Genomic DNA, 20,719 nt, shown 5'->3' with positions numbered 1-20,719 from the left:
CCCAGAGCAAGGGAAAGAGGGGACGGTAAGAGGCTCGAGCGGCACAGCCACGTGCGAGCTCGGCCGGCGGCGGTCATGGCGACCCGGTGGAGCCGCCTTCACGGTGAGCTCTACCTAAGGCGAAAACGAGATGACGGTGGGGTCGAGGACGTGGAGGAGCTCACAGTGGTGCTATGGTTCAAATGAATCGGACAATGGCGCTCGGTTGAGTGGGATTTGGCTTGGTGGCAGCCACGGCTTCCTGGTCGCCGCGCTCGCGTGGAAGAAGATGGCAGAGAGTGAACTGGCGAGATGAAGAGTGAGTGAGTGAGGCGCTGGCTTTCATCTGGAGCACGGACGTGCGACGTGGAGACGCTAGCAGAGCATGTACGCCACGCGGTGGTCAGCCCCTGAACCGGTCGGCCATGGCGTCCTTCTGACGGTTTTCTGAAACGGCTGAATCGACGCTCGATGGCATGACTGACAGCGCGACTTTGGCGATCTATATCTCCCAAACGGTGGTGATCTAGTTCATGGTATAGTTGACAAAATTGAAGACCTAAGTGAGGACTACAACTTTGTCAATTGGAGCTCGAGTTGGTTCAGCCTGGTTTGGGAGATACAAGGCTCCAAACAATGATACACGAAACTGGAAATCAACTCTTGGACTTAGAAAAATTCTAAGTGTAGAATTTAACCCCAAATCTGACTTGTGGGCCATGTTTGAACATGTTCTAGCCATTTTCATGAGATGGTCATATTGAGACTTTGTTCCTTGATAAATTGGCTACAACTTTGGTAAAGGGTGCACATCCATGCAAGATCTCTAGGTTGGACTTTTTAATCAGTCAAACAGAGTCACTCTATGGGTCATTCTAAGTCAAACCTCCCCTAGAGGGCAATTTAGTCATTTTGGTCCACATGAACAATGTCCCATCAATTACCCTAAGTGTAGTTAAGGTGTATTAGACCATAATTAACCACTCTTACACAAGTGCTACTCCAACTTCTAAGGATCACATGTGATGAAGCAACAAAACACTCAATTTTACTCTAATGTTGCAATTCCATGTTTCACATGTTTCATGACTTTGTTGCAATTTTACACTTGTCAAATTACACTACCAAGTTGCCATATTTCAAGGTATGATAAACTCATGTTGCACTCACATGTTGCACCACTACCATTCACAAACAATCAAGTATGAAACAATCATAATTGAGAATGTTGCATATACATGTTTCAGTACAATGGCATGATGATATAGATGATGCACATGTTTATGAAATGAAATGCAATTTTGTGGAAGCCAAACACCTAGGGTGTTACAGTGTTGTAGGCTTATCACCGTCGGTTCTTGGCTAGAACCGACAGTGATAGAGCCCAATCACTGTCGGCTCTTGACTTAAACTGGCAGTGATGAGTGCCCGCCAAAACACTGCTGGTTCAAGCCAAAAACCGGCAGTGATGTAGTCCTTCACTGCCGGTTTTAGCCCAGCACCAATCATTTTTTCATTTTCAAGCTCATAACCGGCAGTGAAGGTACATCACTGCCGGTTCTCACAAATCCGGCAGTGATGTGCAAATCTGACGTAGTGCCAAACCAAGCACACGCTTAAAATCTTTCAGGAAGACCAGCGCAGAAGGCAAAAGACCAAAATGTCCCTCAATGAGTAGGTCATCTATTTTGGATGGAGGGAGTACGTTTTCTAGTGCACAAGAAATTACATGCACTTAAAATTTTATTTGTAAAAAAATACTAAGTTGCCAAATAGGCCCGACCAAACTCAGTGTTCTCGTTTTTGTTCGACAAAGATGTACTTCTGTAACTTTCTGCACGCCCTTAGGATTGCATACGGATATCCTAGTATATATCTCATGTAGTGCTCATGCATAACTAATGAATTTGGCATATATCAGGGTTCCGGGACATCTGTTTGCAAATAAGTTGCCCTGGTACAAATAGATAATGTTACCTTTTCGTCTACAACATTCCTAGTGGTCTTGAACAGAACTTGGGATCACAGAATTGTTGTGAAGTGAGACCTACGGCCTATTTATTCTCATCATCAAGATGACATGATTGAATTATGACAACTACTTCTGTTTTTTTCTCACCTGATTAGCTCATGGTTATTCAATTCAATCTCACATTCAATACATACAAGATCTATGGTGATAGATTATTTTCTCATGATCATGTTTCTCTGAGAGAAAACAATAACCAATAAGTTTTTTCTCGATCACGCAAAAGATTTACGCGTCTTTGTATTAAGGTAGAAAAACGACTTTGAGCACAAGACGGGTGGGCTTTACAAGGTTTTGCAATTCGCATATGCCCACCCTACAGCTGTTATGAATAACCAATAAGTAGAAACGAAACTCCCATACAAAGCACAGCCTGTTCTATAAATTTGTGTTCCTTACAAGTCAGTGATGAAGCTAGAAACTCAGTGTCATTCAGAGGCCATCCCTGCAGCTGCCCCCCACCCCACTATTCTTGTAAGCACACAAAAATATAGCTTATATATCCTGTAGTCCCGTTCATGGTTTGACAGAAGAAGTTTCAGTTCTAGTGCCAAAAATCATAGTTCTCAACAGAGATGGCTCAGGATCTCTATCTACTCTCCCTGATTCTTTTCATTGCCTTGAACCTGCAAAGTGTTCTCTCATGGAGGATGCAGAATTCTACAAATGATATTAGTGATGATCAATGCCCCCCACAACCCCACCCTTTTGGTATGTGCAAGTCACGAGTAGCAGCTTATGGCTATCCATGTGAAGAATATCATGTAACAACAGAGGATGGCTATATTCTTAGCTTAAAGAGGATCCCCCATGGTCTTTCTAATGCTACTAGTAACTCCACTGAGGATACAAGGACACCAGTACTACTATTCCATGGGCTGCTGGTGGTAAGCACATTGTTGAACATAACACATGTGATTCAAATCCTGTTCACAGCTGAAAAAAAAATATGAATTTGCTGATTGGACAGGATGGTTTCTGTTGGGTACTGAGTACACCAAAACAATCACTAGGCTTCATTTTGGCTGATGGTGGGTTTGATGTTTGGATCGCCAACTGTCGTGGAACAAAGTCCAGTCGCAGACATACCACCCTCTCTCCAGAAGACCCGGTTACGTTCGCATATCTGGCTTGAATTTGATCAAGAAACCGTATGTCAAGATACTTCACTAAAACAATACTGGTCCTCTTCTTTGCAGGCTTTTTGGGACTGGACATGGGACCAACTTGCTGATTATGATCTTCCTGCTGTACTTCAGTTTGTCTATAACAAAACAGGAGGCCAGAAAGTCCACTATATTGGTCACTCCCTGGTAATCATGCATATGGCCTTATTATTTAGTATACCATGGACTTGGGTCTTTGGGACTGGGAGAGGATGCTGAAACTTTTGCTCTTTTTTCTAGGGGACCTTGATTATGCTTGCAGCCCTCTCAGATAAAAAGTTAACAGACGTAGTGCGATCAGCCGCGTTGCTCTGCCCAATTGCTTATCTGAACAGGATGAAATCAAGGCTCATCTTGCTTGCGGCTCGAATCTTCCTTGCAGAAGTAAAGCAGTGTAGAACGAAACCCTTTATTCTTATTGTTGTTGATTAGAAATTAGAATGGCCATGTTCAATGTTTTATATCTATGTTTCTGTATCATGCAGACAATTCACATGCTAGGTTATCACGAGTTCAATCCTCTTGGGTAGGCATCTCTTCTACAACTTCTTGTGTTTCTTATCAGGAAGAAGATAAATGCACATAATACTAGCGCAGCCTAGAAAAGTTGATTGCTACAAATGTTCTGCTGCATGACAGGCGAGTTGCACAAGAACTGTTAGGAGAAGTCTGCGTCGACCCAGACGTCGACTGTTATGATTTATTTTCATCTGTAGCAGGTAACAGTGTTACCTCCACTCCACCTTAGTTAATTCACTCCAAACAAGTATATAAAACGCTAATGCTTTGGCTGTGATCATACTGACTGTGGCTTTTATGAATTTGATCTCCTGACGGAAGGACCGGACTGCTGCCTCAATGCTTCGACTACATGCATCTTCCTGCAGCACGGTCCACAGTCAACCTCTGTCAAAAACATGATTCACATGTCGCAGCGTAAGAACCTTTATCACAAACGAAGGAATCTGTCGCCCAAACAAAGAGCCCAGCTGCTTATGTAAAAAAATTTATGTGTCACAACTGGTCAGGAAATCATCGATCAGAAAGTACGATTACGGAAACAAGAAGGAGAACATGAAGCACTACAATCAGACACGGCCCCCGCCATACGACCTCTCGTCCATCCCGAGGCATGTCCCCTTGTTCCTCACCCATGGCGGCCAAGATTTCCTCGGCGACGTCCCTGACACGAGGCACCTCCTGCGGACGATCATCAGGGAGCATGACAGCGATGACATCGAGGTGCTGTACATGCCTGACTATGCGCACGGCGACTTTGTCATGGGCTACAATGCTCCACAACTCATATACAAGCCCATGGTGGAATTCTTCAAGCGTCACTGAGAACTTATACTACTACTACATGTCGTTTTGTCATAAGCTGCTACAGGCAGCAATTATAATTTCAGGTCAACTTTCTCTATCTGTATGCGAAAGTTTGAGGTAAACAACCTTAGCATCTGCCGGTATGAAAGCGGGATTATCTTGCATCTGTTCTTATAGATGCATCTTGTAAGGCTATTCTACAGCGGAATTATATTGCTGTAAGCAAATATAAAGTTGCTGGCTTGTAAGACTATCTTGAAATTGTGAAGAGGTAGCCACTGGGTTTGAACTCAACCACTTTTCCCTTTTGTTTGGCGCTGGGTTCTGAACACTGAAATTTGGCCGAAATCACATGCACAGCCCAGTACGAAGAAAGAAATGTTTCAATTGAAAGATTTCAAACTTTCTAATTTCTGAGTCGGTTGCTCCTCTATAGGAGTCTACTGAATTCTCCTTCGGAGCGACTAGGGCCCGGACGGACACCCGCGTCTAGACGCCCCGCAGCTGCTCTGTTTCCCCTTGGGCCCGGTGACGGCACATAGGATGGGTGGGGCGCGGCAGCAGTGCGCAGAGGACAGGAGCACGCGCGTTTAGGGACGGAGCGTCCGGACGCAGATCTCAACGGCAAAGTGGAGCTCGCCGGTGATGGGGAGCTCTACAGTGCGCAGAAGGCGACCCCGCACGGAGCTGGACGACGATGCGTAGAGGGGCAGGATGGGACGCGGCGACAGCATAGAGAACGGGACGGAAAGAGCGACAGCGGCGCGCAGAGGATGAGGTGGGCGCGCGATGACGACGCATAGGACGGGTGGGGCGGCGGTGGCGGCGGCGGCACGCAGTGGATGTTGGCTTCCACTCAGACGCCCTTGGGGCCCACCGCTGCAACATCGACGACGTAATAATGAAACATGCTCGGATTACTATTGACACATGTACATTATCATTGTTGCAACATCAGCGATGTACTACTAAAACATGCCTAGATTACTGTTGAAACATGTATAATATCGTTGTTGCTACATCCGTAAACACAACACCTGCAACATGCTCTCGAAACACTTGATACAATTGAAACGTAGGCTTTCTTAGCAACATCTCCTTGCAACACAACACATACAACATGCGCCTGAAGCACCTGCAACAAGCGCTCGAAACACAAACATTCGAAAGATAGGTTTGCAGCATAGACTTTTCATAGCAACATTTCCTGCTTGGGCGAACAGAGGCTCATCGGCATGCGGAGCTAGGCAGACTGCGGCAAGCAGAGGGCAGGGTGGGGAACGGCGACAACGCAGAGGACATCTGGGGGCGGCTGCAACGGCGCACAGACGACACGTGTATTTCGGAACGGAGTGACCGTCCGTTGGGACGCTCAGCATGTATCATTATCTATTTCCGTTTTGTGTTATGCTTTCCTTCCGGATTTGTAGTGCAGTTTAGATTGCGTCCCACTTGCCGTATTGAATAGGAAAAAGTCTACTTTGGCTCCCTCAACTATTACAAAAGTCGGATTTTCCTCCCTGAACTAGAAAACCGGATATAACTCCTCTCACATATTTCTAAACCGAACATATGACCGGTTTTCTAGTTCAGGGAGTTAGAAAAGGGACACTTTCTTTTGCCATTTTCTTCTGTTGTTTGAGTTGGCCCGGTTTCCCATCAGAAATCAGAATTCAGAAAGAGCTGAGGAAACTGTCGCCGTCAAACTTGATGGGACCTGAGATATTTGGCGCCCGGAGGTCGTGGAGAACCGGAGGCCATCTCATGACTCTGACCACTTATTACTACTGATAATCGCGTTATGCTATGACAATGTCCCTTGTATGCTGAACCATGACCATTTGAAGTAACTAATTTTTGTGAGGAAAGTTTCCATGCTCGGAAACACGGGAGAGAGAGAAAACAGAAGTGTTCCTAGTGCATTTCTTTTATCAAGTTAGAAGCGGCAAATTCTACTTCCTCCTTTTGTGCCACCAAGAGTTGCCCTACCTACAATTTGGCTCTCCAAATTGAGCCATAAGCTCGCTGATATAGTGATATGTGGCTCTCCTCCTTTGTCGACAAAAGGAGTTATCTGTCCTATCTGACCGCCCAAAGGGGCAGGGAAATGGTTTTGAATAATTGCTCCTCACTGACCTCGGATTATTCCTCCCTTAATAATGTTCTAGTCAATTGTTTTTTTTTCTTTATTTATTTTTCCCGGAGGGATCAACCCAGTCAATTGGTTTCCGACAGGCCTATCCGGCCGGCTAATTAAACCCCAAAAAAGAATTGCAATTATTATCGACGCATGTTTCATCGACAAAAAAAAACCCTGGGGGGCTGGGGCCTTGACAACACTTGTGGCCTCTCTCTCTCTCCTCACTTGAAAGAAAAGGGGGCCGTTCTGACGAGTTCGTGTCAAGCAGCCCTTCAGAGTTTCCGCGGGGGATAATGAACAGGTGGTGCCAACTCCTGATCCATCTGATAAGCACCAAGCTTTAGCCAGTACTGTCTGTATCTGGTCACGTATATACAATAACAATACGGGCGACAAGCCTGATAAGCCAACCAACGAGAAATAAAAACACCTGGTCTGACCTGACCTGGCTCCCATGTTTCATCAATCAATCAATTAATGACGGTGTAGCTGTCAAATTGGGACACAGCACCGACTGCACGAACACAAATGAAGAGGGAATTTTTTTAAAAAAAACGGCTTTGCGATTTCTTTACGGTTGCGGCACTGCGGCGTAGTATGCGTGACTCGGCACGCGGCGTCGTGTCCCTTTTGCCAAGCCGTCAACTTCAGAGCGCGGGAGAACCCGAAGCATGAGGCCACCGGCAAAACGACACCTCCACCGACCCAGAGAATCCGGACGCGCGCGCGCGCGGCGCCTCTGCCTACCTGGACGGAAGGACCTGGACGAACCGCGGCGCGTGACGAGACGTCGCGCCGCGTCGAGAACCTTGTGCCGCGGGCTCCTGATTAGCGCGGGGGCGACGGGGCGAGGCAAGTGAGATACGGGGTATCATAGATCCCCCCGTGCTGTCTGGATCACACAGCACATGATGGTTGCGATCGATCACAGGGCCTTGGTTGGCCGTGTTCTTCGGCGCACCGTCGTGCGGGAGGCGCCTTCAAGAAAATCATTACTTTTTTCTCGTTCGTGGTCGGTAGTTTCGAGCGGTATCTGATCTCTCACGTAATCACGTTGCATACCACGAGCCTCTGCGATCATTGGCCAAAATCGTTGTATTCGGTGATGATGAGTAGTACTAGTACTAGACTGCAGAGAGTCTGTGCCACGCAGCACTACTGATTGGACTCAGCAGTCAGCACAACTTGTAAACTTCTATACTCAGACTGTCTCCGATGGATGACCAATTTTGACACATAAATCTAAAATGGGTCTAGGATGGCAGTGTATCAGACCTATTTTGGGTTACAGCAGAGGCACAACCTAAATATAAGTATTCTCTCTGCTGGAGACTCATATGCAGAAAGTGTTCTTTTTTGGGTCTTATTATTGGAAAAAAAAATAGGTATTGAACCATTTATCTCTAGCGTTACCTAAACGTGGAACTGGTCTTGTATTTTGGATGATATTGTTGAGATTGTCTCACGAACTCAGGATCACCGCTTCCCCCCCCCCCCCCCCCCCCCTTCTTTTTTTTCTTTTTCTAAACGCCCTCTTTGGCTGGATTCTTCTCGATACATACACCTGAAAACGAAAGAAGGCTTTGTTGAGATGCCATCCAAATTCCAAGTTTTTTCACTCTCTCTCCATCACATCAATTTTTAGCCACTTGCATGGAGTATTAAATATAGGTAAAAAAAATAACTAAATACACAGTTTAGTTGGAAATCACGAGATGAATCTTTTAAGCCTAGTTGGTCCACGATTGGACAATATTTGCCAAATAAGACGAAAGTGGTACTATTCATCAGGTTCACTTTTTTTACAAAGTGAACGAGGCCGAAGTTCCATAATTGCACAACTGCACAAGGTTATCATCACACCACTCTACGCCTGCCGAGTCCTGGTCGCAGTATCAGTAAGCAGTACAGCATATCAATACCATCTCGCCCATTCCTCCGCGCGCAAGCCTTTCACCAGATCATTGGAAGGCCCACACCCAACCAGTTCAAAAACGCATCAGCATCCGAGGAGGGTCCGGGGAGAGGAAGAAAAAAAAACCAGCTGGGTTCCTTCCTGCACGAACAGACGCGGCCAAGTTCCCCTTGGCACTGGCCAAGCGTCGACACGGACAGACGGTAGGGCCGGTGCACAGGCGGCAGGCAGGCTGAAACTGAAAGGCAGCGGATCCTCGGCCTCGCGATGCCTTTGCCGCGACGACCGCCTGAGCGCGACGCGCGCGGGAGAGCAGAGGAGGCGTGCGCGATCGGTCTCCATAGCCCCGCGCCCGCGCTCCGCCCTGTCCGGGATGCCGTCGGTCCGCCTGTCCGGGTCTGATACGTCGCTGCCCTTCTCTAACACTTGGCCACAAATGACCCCCGCAGGAAGTGTGTCAAACATCGGCGGATGCCCGGTGACCCGGGGCCGGGAACGAAAGCGGCTGGCCTGCCTGGCATGGCTGCTGCTGCCTGTGCCCGCACTCCACAGGTGCTGCGACGAAGCTGACGGGGAGCGTCGCGCTCGGGCCCCCTTGGCATGCATCGCGGGGCAGTGGTTTTTGTTGTTCAGTCACTGAGAAATTATCTCGGTTCACGATTAGGTTTGTGATGGCATCTCCGACTGCAGTCTTTGATCTGAAGCCCATACACAAGACCTCGCAGCTCAACTGAAGACTACTGTATGACAATGGAACAGAGCAGGTACTGTATGACAACCAAGTACAGTACTCCAGGTCGTGTGGTGTACTGTACGTGCACCCGAAGGATATGATATGACCCATGTTACTCCTGCGAGTCCGAACTGATGACGCAGAATGCAAGTGGGCAAGCTACGATTCAAACACTGCAGCATAACCTATGATGACCCCGCTTAGATACACTAATCTGCAAACGAGTTAACAATAAGCCAACTGGATACGCTGCAGTGCCAGACAGCCGAGATCCAGGTGCCGCCGTGTTTTAGCTGTACGTCAAACACAGGTCGACCTCCAGCCGTGAAAACCGAAAGAAAATCGCCGTCTGCTCTGCTCTGCTGATGGAAGCAAGAAGCGTCCAACTCCGATACTCCCATGGCATCCGCCGCCGTCCTGTGTCCCCCCGCCACGCATCTGCACTGCAAGCGGTCCCACAAGCAATGGTTGAAAGCTACTATGACACGAACAGAAATATCGCAAGTATAGGTCCACTCATTATTACCGTAATAAAGTTACATATATACGCCAACAATCCAGAGATGCTCGATCTTCGTCTATATATAAACACTAGACGCTAGTATTTCCTCCACACTGCTTAGGCAGATGATGAACAAGAAAGGCCTAATGGACATTGATATGGTCTATATTGCCGCCTTCATCATCCTCACATTCCTGAGCTCACTCTGTCGATCCGACAACCAGCTAACACAAACAAAGCCACTATTGCCCAAAGACACGCTCATCTCGGAGGGCGGAGACTTTGCTCTTGGCTTCTTTTCCCCTACCAACTCCAGCAAGAAGCTGTACATAGGAATCTGGTACCACCACATTGCAGAACGCACTGTGGTATGGGTCGCTAACCGTGACAACCCAATCAAAACACCGTCAGCGAAGCTCGCCATCACCGGCAACTCAGAGCTGGTGTTGTCGGATTCCCAAGGCCACACTCTTTGGACGGCAACAGGAAACACAGGTGGAGGTGGCGCCGGAGCTTCTGCGGTGCTACTCAGCTCCGGGAACTTTGTCCTTCGGTCGCCGAACGGCACGAAGCTATGGCAAAGCTTCGATCACCCGACCGATAACGTTCTTCCAAACATGAGCGTCCTGCTAAGCTACAAGGCACAACCGGCGACACACTTATTTGCATGGAAGGGCCCTTAACGATCCATCAACCGGAGATTTCTCTCTTGGCATGGATCCCACCTCAAACCTTCAGGTATTCATTTGGAATGGGGCGTTGCCATACTTCCGTTTCCATGTTGTTAATGGCAACCCGGTATCCGGTGGCATGCAACAAATCAATGGCGTCGACGTGATCATGTACGAAACAACTATCAACACGGCGGACAAGTCGTATTATATGTACACTGTCTCGCCTGGCTCACCATACATTCGCATTTCGTTGGACTATACAGGCAAGGGGAGGCTCCTCACTTGGAACAGCACCACTTCGTCATGGGCAGTCATCATTGAGGATCCTAATAGCTGTGATCTCTACGCCTCTTGTGGTCCGTTCGGCTATTGTGACCGCACGGAGGAAATCCCGACATGCCGGTGTCTTGACGGTTTTGAGCTCCTTGACAGTCTCAACTTCTCTAGAGGATGCCAGAGAAGGGAAGCACTGGAATGTGGAAAGGAAGACTACTTCATGGCCATGCCTAATATGAAGCTTCCTGACAAGTTCCTGCACATTAGGAATAGAAGCTTCCAGCAGTGTGCAGCTGAGTGCACTAGAAACTGCTCGTGTATGGCATACGCCTACGCCAACCTAACCAATGGTGATAACTATGGGCGACACATCAAGGTGTTTGGTTTGGGCTGGGGATCTCATCGACATGGGGAAGCAAATCTTTGAAGAGGTCTTGTACATTCGACTTGGCAAATCTCCTGGTACGTGCATCCCTAACACCTCATCCTTCTTTCCTCAAAAGTGACATTAGTGGTCAACGTGACAAGGAATCATGCCATCACCATCATATGGCTAATTTGCAAGATGAAGATTACTCCGAAACAATTTAGGATTTCATCCATATATGTCCTAATATTAAATGGACTTTAAAACTTCAGCTATCGTGTGGGGTCTCCTCAATAATTCGCATGCATGTACATATCGTTCCAACCGGAGGACAAGTTGAGTTGTAGGGGGGGTGGGTGGGGGGGGGGGGGGGGGGGGGGGGGTAGGGATACCTCATTAGTTAGAGATATTTTGTGTTTGAGTTAGAGATAAAGCATGTGAGGTTATTGTATTTGTGCCTAGGCTTAAGCTGCTGAGACCCAGTCGGCTAGTTGTTACCTTCACCGCAATTCTTCATCCAACTCCACTACTACATAAATGTTTTTTTTACAATCGTTTCCTATTTTTTTTAGGTGCAGTTCACACAATAAACCATCTCTAGTAATGTTTTGCTGCATTGTAGATTTCAAATAGCATCTAGAAATCAATTTTCAGGAGCGGTTGACTTAATAAAATCACCCTTAAAAATCTATTTATTTTTTTGTTTCTTATGCCAATCATTCCTAAAAACGTTAATTTTTATGGGTAGTTGACTTAGTCAATCACTATTAAAAATTGTTTTTTAGGGTCAACCACCCTTAAAAATAACTGTTGAGCAAATAAGCTCATAAATTTTTTTAAAAAATAAAGTTAGACAAAGATAAACTTTATATAAAAAGTTTAGAGCTCAACAAGATCTAAAACTTTATAGTTGATTTTATTTGAGATCGTTTAGAGGCCAAAATATACGTTTTAAGTTCTTATGAAATTCAGAATTGGCAAATGACCTTAATGAAAACTCTCCCTATATCAAAGTTGCATTACTCGATAAGATCTAAAATGTTCCAGTTCATTTTCTTATTTGAGTTTGTCTAGGGACTAAAGTATTGAATATTGAATTTATAAAAGTTAATTAAAAATAGCATCAGATACTTAGTCACAAGTAATTGTGCAGTACAGTGCAATTAAGGCTCGTGCGAGGCAAATTGTCATGAGTTCGAATCATTATGAGCATGTAGTGATTGTTGAATGCCCGCTTTGGGAAAAAAATTCTACTTTTTGGTGCAATAGTATCTTTTTTATATTTTAAAATATTTTTATGAATGGTTGACTAAGTTAATTGCCTCTAAATATTATTTCCATTTTTATTGGTGGTTTTAAAATTGTCCTTGTGAATATCTCATTTTTACAATTGAATAGCAATGTGGTGGCTTGGGCAAAATATGTTTTTCTATTTATTGGCACAATTTAATATTTTTGTGATTTTCAAAATACTTTTAGGAATAGTTGACTAAGTCAACCATCCATGAGAATTAAATTTCATTTTCATGGGTGGCTATAAAACTGTCCTTGTAAGCGTTTCATTTTTACAATTGACGCCTTATTAGTAGCGGTTTCAAAAACCGTCTTTAAAAATCGATTTTGAGCATGTACAAAAAGCGTTGTGCTGTAGTGCTCCCTGATCTATTCTACCATGCCCGTGACATCAACTAGATCGATCAGACATCAGATAAACCATTACAGCTTACCATATCTCTTCCTATGTACTAGTTTCGACACTACCGAAGCAGCCAAAAAAGAAGAAAAAGTTTAATCATCAGGTTCACTTTTGATGTTTGCAGCGGAAAATTATGTATGAGCATATAACTTGACTGAGCGTCATGATATCAAAACCCTAATCAGTAATATCCACGAGGAAACTCTTTAAGTGGTACTTAGGTTCTTGAATATTCGCATGTCCATCTTTTACTCTTTTTTAGAGGTAAAGTAAACTCATCACACAATCGTAAGCAATGCTTGATGCAGCAAACTCTAACATGATACATTTCCTTGTATAGATCAAAACACGATCAATTTGCTGATCATTTTACTCCCGATCATAGCATGTGTGCTACTACTTGCACTCGGAGCGCTTGTCTGGGCATGGAAAAGAACAGGTACCAAGAGCCATCGTTTTAAAGAATGTGTGCAGTGTTAATGAACCGATGTTCTAGAAAAAAGGGATACATTGATGTTACTACTTTGCAGGCAAACGACAAAAGAAGAGAAGGATGCTAGAATACTTGAGTTCTATGGATGAATCTGGTGACAAGAACATAATAGAGTTCCCATTTATTAGCTTTGAAAACATTGCAATAGCTACAGATAATTTCTCTGATTGCAATATGATTGGGAGAGGAGGTTTTGGCAAAGTATACAAGGTATGAATAAAAAAGTTTGGGATTACCTAGGAAATTACATTGTTGTAAAAAAATTATAGTTCTGGATTATGAAATCATGTAGGGAATGTTGGAAGGCACAAAGGAAGTAGCTGTCAAGAGACTGAGCAAGGGTTCTGGGCAAGGCACCGAGGAGTTCAAAAATGAAGTAGTCTTAATTGCAAAGTTGCAGCACAAGAATCTAGTTAAGCTTCTCGGTTGTTGCATTCATGAAGATGAGAAGCTATTAGTTTATGAGTACCTACCCAACAAAAGTTTGGATTACTTCCTCTTTGGTACATTCAATTCCAATTGTTCATATCGTTAATAAAACCCAACAAATAAATGTGCTCATGTGTGCCTTCTGACATGTCCTTGTTCTTCTGTATTATTTTTATTAGATTCTGCAAGAAAATCATTGCTTCAGTGGCCAAGAAGGTTCAAAATAATCCAGGGGGTTGCTAGAGGAATTATGTATCTCCATCATGACTCGAGATTAACTGTAATCCATAGAGATCTCAAATCAAGCAATATCTTGTTAGATAAGGAGATGAGCCCAAAGATATCAGATTTTGGCATGGCTAGGATATTCTGTGGTGATGACGACCAACTCCAAGCAAATACTAACCGAGTTGTCGGGACATAGTAAGTAGCAGCTGCACTGCCAACTCTTAGAATTCATTCGCTTTTTACAGTTTCAAAAATATGCAAAGAATTTTTATGAAATTATTTGCACAGTGGTTACATGTCTCCCGAGTATGCAATGCAAGGCACATTTTCAGTCAAGTCTGACACCTACAGCTTTGGTGTTCTATTGTTGGAGATCATAAGTGGATTAAAGATTAGCTCATCAGCACATCTAATCATGGATTTTTCTAACCTTATATCATATGTAAGTACAAGGACATGGTCAGAATTCAGAACTATCCACAGGAGACAAAATATGATCTCTGAATGTGAGACTGTAATGTTTCAGGCATGGAACATATGGAAAGAAGGGAAAATAGAAGATTTGGTGGACTCATCTGTCATGGAGAATTGCTCCCTTGACGAAGTTTCACGATGCATCCATATAGCACTCTTGTGTGTTCAAGACAATCCCAGTTGCAGGCCACTCATGTCGGTGGTTGTGTTCATGCTGGAGAACAAAATGACACCGCTTCCAACGCCAAAGCAACCTACGTATTTTGCACTTAGAGACTACTGCCCACCTAGGAAAGACAGTTGACAACAAGCAATTGTCCATAAATGATATAAGTCTCACTGTGCTAGAGGGTCGTTAGATGTTTGATTTTCATAACTGATTGGAGGAGGAAAACCCCGCCATAATATTATTTTTGCAAAACTCAAATTAAACCTAAATCATTTAGTACATGCATAGGGTGTTTGAATGTTAGTTAATTTGCATTTTGCAACCATGTAATAAGTCTGGGCTATAACTGCTATAAAAAGATATGTTCTTCACTTATGACTTGTTTGGATGCATTCATATGCACCTCAATTCATATGTGTTAGAGTGAATTGGAGTAAAAATTAAACTAGTTCCACTCTAACACAAATGGATTCCGGTGGATAGCAAGTGTAGTCCAAACAAAGCCCTACGTGGTGTATTGTTTTTTTATACATAAAGTAGATCCCATTTGACTGAACTAGATTAGTTTGTGAATGGAATGGTAGGAGTTTTATACATTAGTTGAATTGCATAATGAATTTTACTATTCGAAGTCCCATATGCGAATGGTTGTTGTTCTGAGCCGAGAAGTCTCGTGGGTCTGGCCCATACCTTACCGCAGCAGGGTCCATCCAGGCATCCAGCGAGTGTTCTCTCGTGGGTTGTGGCTAAAGAAAAGATCTCTGCAAGCCTACATGGTCGCATTTTTTTCTAGAATAAATGGTTTCCACTCTTAAATACGAGATCAAATCTTTAAACAAAGTATATGACCGTATTTCTTGCAATTAATCAAATGTTTCAAGACCCATGTTGACTATGTTTTAATATTTAAATAATTATGACGTGGAAAAGTTGAATTTTAGTTCAACCTATGACAACCAAAATTTGTATTTGAATTGTTGTTTAATGTTAAGCGCTGGACTATTAACATTCAAATTATTGTGAGGATAAATAGAAATGAACTATAGCGTTATTGTCAAATGGGATAAAAAAAAGATAAGGGTGCACACATGGGTAGAGCACACGATTGGGTAGTCACCATGTCCCCCATATGTTTGAGATAATTCCCAAATGTACATATAGAGAGAGCATACGAGGCAAACGGCTGGAGGAGATGCTGGGGCACCTCCAGTGTGAAAGCGAACCACATGCGATCCAGAAAAAACGAACACAGCTAAAGTTCGATTGTTGTTGTGCACATCAATTTGCGATTTCTTTACGGGTGCGGCACTGCGGCGTAGTATGCGTGACTCGGCACCGGCGTTGTGTCCCTTTGCCGAGCCGTCAACTTCAGAGCGCGGGAGAACCCGAAGCATGAGGCCACCGGCAAAACGACACCTCCAGGGGCGGATCCAACGGTGGGGCGGGGGGCTTGAGCCCCCTACCCATGTCAAAACCGTGGAATCTCCTGTGAAGCTCTCATGAATTTTTATACAAAGTTCTATAGTGTAGGGGTTGAGACTTAAGATCGAGCAGCAGTGTTGTTCAATCCCCTAAAATATTTCCTGTATCCGCCGCTGCCTCCACCTACCCAGAGAATCCGGACACGCGCGCGGCGCCTCTGCCTACCTGGACGGATAGACCTGGACGAACCGCGGCGCGTGACGAGACGTCGCGCCGCGTCGAGAACCCTGTGCCGCGGGCTCCTGATTAGCGCGGGGGCGACGGGGCGAGGCAAGTGAGTGAGATACGGGGTATCATAGATCCCCCGTGCTGTCTGGATCACACAGCACATGATGGTTGCGATCGATCACAGGGCCTTGGTTGGCCGTGTTCTTCGGCGCACCGTCGTGCGGGAGGCGCGTTAGCTCCGCCTTCAAGAAAATCATTACTTTTTTCTCGTTTGTGGTTGGTAGTTTCGAGCGGTATCTGATCTCTCACATAGGGCGTGTTTGGGAGAGCTTTTGTAAGTCTCGCTTATAAGCTGAGCAGGCTTATCTGATAAGTCACGGTCTAGAGAATCTGCTGTCTGAATAAACTGGCCGTTTGACTTTCCAGATTATTTCTGGGTGATTATCTGTCCTGGATGTAAATTGACCTATCTACCCCTGGGCGGAGTCAGAGACCTCGTCCTCCTCGTCCGGATGGGCCTCCAACTCAGTGCCCCCCCCCACAGAGACCTTGCTGGCTCCCTCGTCCTCTTCCTCTTCCTCCTCCTGCTCCTCGCCTTTCGGCACGGCGTGGGCAGGCGGCACCCCTCCGGGCTCCACCATCATCTTCCCCCCGGCACGGAACCGGTGGTGCTTCAAGGGGTGGTGCCGGCTGAGGGGGAGGAGAGGGTCGCCGGCGCCCTTCCTTCAGATCCGGCGGAGGGGAGGGGAGGCGAGGCGAGCCAGAGAAGAGGAGGTGAGGACCGTCGCCGGAGTCGAATCCGCCGCTCCCGTGCCGGATCTGCCGCGTCGGAGTCGGATCCGCCGCTCCCGTGCTGGATCCGCTACACCGGAGCCGGATCTGCCGGAGGAGGGGGACGGGCCCCGCGCGCCACTGCCGGAGGAGGGGGACGGGCCCCGTGCGCTGCCGGAGGAGGGGGATGGGCCCCGCGCGCCCGCCAGGAGACCCGCCTCGGTCGCGGTCGCCGGGGTGCCGCGTGCCCGCCTCAGTCCCGCCGGGGGGCGCGTGCTGGGGAGAGGAGGGAGGGCCTCGGGTCTGAGGGGCAGGGAGAGGAAAATCCTGCGCGATTTGGAAAAGCGGGGTCGAGCTCGCGATTTGGGAAGCGTTGCGGGCGACGGTCAGTCGCGGAAGCGCGTTCGCTGGTAGGCTCGTAACGCAAGGCGTTTGTGCGGGCTTTTTGGCTTATCTTGCTCATAAGCTGAGCAAACGCTCTCCCAAACACGCCCGTAATCACGTTGCATACCACGAGCCTCTGCGATCATTGGCCAAAATCATTGTATTCGGTGATGATGAGTAGTAGTAGAGTACTAGACTGCAGCGAGTATGTGCCACGCAGCACTACTGATTGGACTCAGCAGTCAGTACAACTTAGGTGGTGTTTGGATCCGGTGACTAAAATTGAAGAGGTGTGTCAGGAAGATGTTGCATGGGACGTTCGGATACTAATAAAAAAACAAATTACATAATCCGTCATTACTCCACGAGACGGATTTTTTAAGCCTAATTAATCCGTCATTAGCATATGTTACTGTAGCATCACATTATCAAATCATGGACTAATTAGGCTTAAATGATTCATCTCGCAAATTAGTCGCAAACTATGCAATTAGTTTCATAATTAGTCTATATTTAATACTCCATACATGTGTCCAAACATTCGATGGGACAGCGACTAAAATTTAGGAGGGGCAACCAAACACCACCTTATAAACTTCTGTACTCAGACCGTCTCCGATGGATGACTAATTTGGACATCCAAATCTAAAATGGGTCTCGAATGGTACTATATCAGCCTCCAACAGAGTATCTATACGCGAGACCTATTTTGGGTTACAGCAGAGGCACAATCCAAATATGAGTATCCTCTCTGCTGGAGACTCAATTGCAGAAAAGTTTCTCTTTTGGGTCTTGTCGTTGGAGAAGAAAAAAAAATATGTATTGAACCATTTACCTCTAGCGTTACCTAAATGTGGAATGAGTCTTGTATTTTGGGTGATATTATTGAGATATGCCCTGTTTGGCATGGCTCCACTCCTAAACTCCAGCAACTCCATCAAAAAATCCAGCCAAACACCCCAACTCCAAAACTCCATAGAGTTGTCAACTCCATGGAGCTGTAGTGCAAATAGAGATGGAGTTTTGGAGCACCTCCTTTGCTGCTCTAGAACCCTTTCTTTTGAACCTCCTCCTGGAGTTGATGGGTAATTACCCACCAATGCCACTTGTTACAGAAAAAACGTTTCGCTTCTATTCTCAAGTCTCCCCCGCGCATCACCCTCCCAGTCCCGCGCATCACATCTTCTCGCGAGAGCGGCTTAGGGTTTCCGCCGCCGCCAGGCAGACCAGCGGCCACCGTCCACCCCCGCTGCCGGCCGGCCGAGCCTCGCACCCGGCCACCCTAGGCCTGCAGTGCGACTATTTGGCCCCTTGGACGGACGTATTGGCGGCGCGCAGTGGATGTTGGCTTCCGCACGGACGCCCTTGGGGCCCACCGCTGCAACATCGACGACATAATAATGAAACGTGCCTGGATTACTATTGACACATGTACATTATCATTGTTGCAACATCAGCGATGTACTAAGAAAACATGCCTAGATTACTGTTGAAACATGTATAATATCGTTTTTGCTATATCCGTAAACACAGCACATGCAACATGCTCTCGAAACACTTGATACAATTGAAACGTAGGCTTTCTTAGCAACATCTCCTTGCAACACAATACCTACACCAAGCGCCTGAAGCACCTGCAACAAGCGCTCGAAACACAAACATTCGAAAGATAGGTTTGCAGCATGGACTTTTCATAGCAACATTTCCTACTTGGGCGAACAGAGGCTCATCGGCACGCGGAGCTTGGCAGACTGTGGCAAGCAGAGGGCAGGGTGGGGCACGGCGACAACGCAGAGGACATGTGGGGGCGGCTGCAACGGCGCTCAGACGACACGTGTATTTCGGAACGGAGTGACCGTCCGTTGGGACGCTCAGCGTGTATCATTATCTATTTCTGTTTTGTGTTATGCTTTCCTTCCGGATTTGTAGTGCAGTTTAGATTGCGTCCCACTTGCCGTATTGAATATAGGAAAAAGTCGACTTTGGCTCCCTCAACTATCACAAAAGTCGGTTTTTCCTCTCTGAACTAGAAAACCGGATATAACTCCTCTCACATATTTCCAAACCGAACATATGACCTACTTGGCTATTTCTCTAGGTGGTTTTTCTCTTTCTCTTTTATATTTGTTTCGGTTAAATCTTTGAAAAAAATCATAGTAAATTGCTAAAAAAATCATAAAATAGAAAAATCTATTTTTTTGGACTCCACATGAGTAGACCTACACATTAAACATTTGATATAGTGTGCTTTAGTACAAAATTTTTGCTCTAGCTTTAGATCTATGATTAATTCATAGCTGCAGTTTATGTGGTCCTATTGTGGTGAAATTTTTACACACTTTTAACTATTTAATAAGCATAAACCCGAATAAGTCTATAACTTAGTCATACATGATCCAATGAGCATTAAATTTTTACTATATCTTAAGTATACAATGATTATTCCACCATAAAAATTTTACCACAATAGGATCATAGAACTGTAGCTATGAATTAATCACAGAAAAACATAGATCTAAAGTTAGAGAAAAAATTTTGTACTAAAGCACACCATATCATATGTTTACTGTGTAGGTCTATTTATGTGGAGTCCAACAAAATTAGATTTTTCATTTTATATTTTTCTGTAATTTACTATGATTTTTTAAACATTTATCCAAAATAAATATAAAAGAAAAAAAAAAGAAAAAAACACTTAGAGAAACAGCCAGGGAGGTCATATGTCTGGTTTGAAAAGATCGGGAGGAGTTATATCCGGTTTTCTAGTTTATGGAGAAAAAACTAACTTTTATGATAGTTGAGCGAAGCAAAATAGATTTTTTCTATTGAATACCAGACACAGCTAGAGCAGGCCTGCTCTAAACCAATGTGCGTATTGTTCTGAAAATTTAGAGCTTGGCCCAGGCCTATATACTGCATGATTGGGCTCGGTAGTGCAATTCAGCTCAGGCGCACACTTTCTTTTGCCATTTTCTTGTGTTGTTTGAGTTGGCCTGGTTTCCCATCAGAAATCAGAATTCAGAAAGAGCTGAGGAAACAGTATCGGGGGTTTTGCTATGCTGCTGCTGAGCTGGGAGCGGAAACTGTCGCCGTCAAACTTGATGGGACCTGAGATATTTGGCGCCCGGAGGTCGCGGAGAACCGGAGATTCTTGTTACTAATAATGCCATCTCATGACTCTGACCACTTATTACTACTGATAATCGCGTTATGCTATGACAATGTCCCTTGTATGCTGAACCATGACCATTTGAAGTAACTAATTTTTGTGAGGAAAGTTTCCATGCTCGGAAACACGGGAGAGAGAGAAAACAGAAG

At 45.4% G+C, this 20,719-nt stretch overlaps 2 pseudogenes; both read left to right on the top strand.

Annotated features, from left to right (window-relative positions):
- The first annotated feature begins 2,471 nt into the window (after window positions 1–2,471).
- LOC136522957 (triacylglycerol lipase 2-like) lies at window positions 2,472–4,747 on the top strand (annotated as a pseudogene).
- Window positions 4,748–9,885: 5,138 nt separating this feature from the next.
- Window positions 9,886–14,930, top strand: LOC136520527 (G-type lectin S-receptor-like serine/threonine-protein kinase B120; annotated as a pseudogene).
- Window positions 14,931–20,719: the final 5,789 nt, after the last annotated feature.

Source organism: Miscanthus floridulus, chromosome 18 (assembly GCF_019320115.1).
Source record: "Miscanthus floridulus cultivar M001 chromosome 18, ASM1932011v1, whole genome shotgun sequence".
Classification (NCBI taxonomy): Eukaryota; Viridiplantae; Streptophyta; class Magnoliopsida; order Poales; family Poaceae; genus Miscanthus; species Miscanthus floridulus.
The sequence above is the reverse complement of the archived record's forward strand: the minus strand, read 5'-3'. Positions and strand labels throughout refer to the sequence as shown.